The sequence below is a fragment of the Hemicordylus capensis genome, chromosome 17 (assembly GCF_027244095.1).
Source record: "Hemicordylus capensis ecotype Gifberg chromosome 17, rHemCap1.1.pri, whole genome shotgun sequence".
NCBI lineage: Eukaryota > Metazoa > Chordata > Lepidosauria > Squamata > Cordylidae > Hemicordylus > Hemicordylus capensis.
This window is the reverse complement of record NC_069673.1, coordinates 8,338,928-8,341,546: the sequence shown is the minus strand read 5'-3', so window position 1 is coordinate 8,341,546 and position 2,619 is coordinate 8,338,928. Positions and strand designations below refer to the sequence as shown.

At 50.4% G+C, this 2,619-nt stretch overlaps 1 non-coding gene across 1 annotated transcript; it reads right to left on the bottom strand.

The window, feature by feature from the left end:
• Positions 1–2,135: 2,135 nt before the first annotated feature.
• TRNAP-UGG (transfer RNA proline (anticodon UGG)) lies at positions 2,136–2,209 on the bottom strand. Its single transcript has one exon. It is a non-coding gene; the product is annotated as a tRNA-Pro (tRNA).
• Positions 2,210–2,619: the final 410 nt, after the last annotated feature.

Sequence of the window (2,619 nt, the reverse complement as noted above, 5' to 3'; positions counted from 1 at the left end):
CAACCCAACTCAGCCCCCGTTGACTGATGGCAACATGGGCAGTGGCTTGCCACATGGCCCTGGTGGAGGCCAGCCCAGCCCTTTTCAACAGTCCTTTGCAAGCTTTGAAAGACGGGAGCAGGGAGGAGGGAACGTTGCCAGCAGCCTCCTCTCCTCTCCTCTCCCTCCTCGTGTGAGGAGAGGTCTCCTTGCAAAGCCTGCAAGGATCAGATTGGTCCTGAAGAGCTACTCAGATGGCCCTGGTGGAGCCGTCTTTTATTTATTTATTTATTTATTTATTTATTTATTTATTTGCAATGTTTCTATCCCGCCCCAAACCTGTGTCTCTTGTGCCTTGCTGGCATCCCAATAGCCTGCCACCTGAGGTGACTGCCTTGCCTCGCCCAACAAAAGGCGAGGAGAACTGGCCTTCCGGTAGCAAGCATGAGTGGTCCACTTTGCTAAGCAGGGTCTGCCTTGGTTTGCATTTGGGGGTTGTAGCTCAGCGGAAAAGCATCTGCCTGCATGCAGAAGGCCCCAGATTCAATGCCTGGCATCTCCAGATAGGGTTGAGAGAGACTCCGGCCTGTAACCCTGGAGAAGCCGCTGCCAGTCTGTGTAGACAACACTGAGCTAGATGGACCGAGGGTCTGACTCAGTAGAAGGCAGCTTCTTGTGTTTCTATGACATCTCTCTGGACAACTGACAGGTTAAGCAGAGGGTTGTTTTCTGCCCGTTACAACATGAAGTGCTGGCCACTAGCTTGAATGGCTTTAAAAGGGCTTTTAAAAAAAACACAAACCACCAAATTAATGGAAAGGTTTATTTGCCTTGAAGGTTTTATGCTACCTCCATGTTCAGAGGCAGGATGCTCTGAATATTTGTTGCGGGGGAGTGATGGCAGGAGAGGGAGCATGCCTTCCTCTCCTGCTTGTGGGCTCCCCAGAGGCATCAGGTGGGTCACTGTGGGAAACAGGATGCTGGACTAGATGGGCCTTCTTGGGCCTGATCCAGCAGGGCTCTTCTTAAGTTCTAGAGAGATGGGGAAGCAAGACCTCTTCTCCTGGATGATGGATGGTGCAGTTCTGTGGGTCTGCCCCTTGTTGTCACTAGGTTCTTTCTTGGAGGAAGTGGGTGGCCCCACCATAAGAATAGCCCTGCTGGATCAGGCCCAAGGACGCCCATCTAGTCCAGCATCCTGTTTTACACAGTGGCCCACCAGATGCCTCTGGGAAGCCCACAGGCAAGAGATGGAGGCATGCCCTCTCTCCCACTGTTGCTCCCCTGCAACTGGTATTTGGGCAGACATTTCTTCTCCCTGTGCCACCCGCTGGCAATTCAAATCGAACTGAGAAAAAGTTATAACAAAAAACGAGAAGGAAAGAACATGAAGAACGAAAGGGGGGAAAACAAACCTTTTTAATAGATTATGCAATATCCAAATTCTAGGCTGATGGAACCAGTTTATCATGAGAAGAATACTGCAAAACAGCAAAGAAAAAACCAAACAAAAACCCATCCAAGACTCTTATCTGCTCCTTCTTAATAAATTCATCTCCGGTACTTGCTGGATTCTGCTGCTTTTTTTGATAACAGATTGCAAGACCATTATGGTTTTTCTAGCATATCCTTAACACCCAGAAGCAAACACTGCCAGCTTCTAAATTGGGGGAAGAGGGGCTAGGGCAGAGAAAATGAATCCAGCACACAGGAGGCCGAGCGGAGCTACAAGCCATGTGTAAGGATGCTGGAGTGGGCTGGAGCAAGGCGTTGCCCGGTGATTGGTTACCATTACAAGTAGTGCTGAACTGAAGTATCCCTTCCATTTTTTCCTATCATATTCTTGTGTGGGGACATAGGAAGCTGCCTTATACCAAGTCAGACCGTTGGTCTATCTAGCTCAGTACTGAGTACTGTCTACTCTGACTGGCAGCAGCTCCCCAGGTTTTCCAGGCAAGGGTTTTCCCTAGTTCTATCTGGAGACGCTGCCAGAGTTCGGACCTCGCACTTTCTTGCAAAGCAGATGCTCCACCATGGAGCCTCCCAAAAGAATGCACGAAGCTGCCTCTTTGTCCGTCTAGCTCAGTACTGTCTACTCTGACTGGCAGCGGCTCTCCAGTGTTGCAGGCAGGAGTCTCTCTCCCAGCCCTACCTGGAGAAGCTGCCAGAGATTGAACCTGGGGCCTTACTGCATCCAAAGCAGATGCTTTTACCACTGAGCTACAGCCCCATCCCCTAAGGGGAACACCTTCCAGTGCTCACATGTAGTCACTCAACTAAATGCAAACCAGGGTGGACCCTGCTTAGCAAAGGGGACCATTCTGTCTATTGAGTCAGACCACTGGTCCATCTAGCTCAGTACTGTCTACACTGACTGGCAGCGGCTTCTCCGAGGTTGCAGGCACGAGTTTCTCCCACAACCCTATCTGGAGATTCTGCCAGGGATTCAGCCTGGGACCTTCCTATGTTCTGGGATGCTAGTGTGACACGTTTGCATGAGCACTTTGTTAGTGTGGATGGCAGCCAGCCCCCTTTTCCCTCCATTGCTATTCGTGGCATGTTGGAGAATATGCATTCTAGTAGCAAGCAGACCAGCCATGACCAACTTCCAGTAGGGTCTTGGGGAAGAGAGCTGGTCTA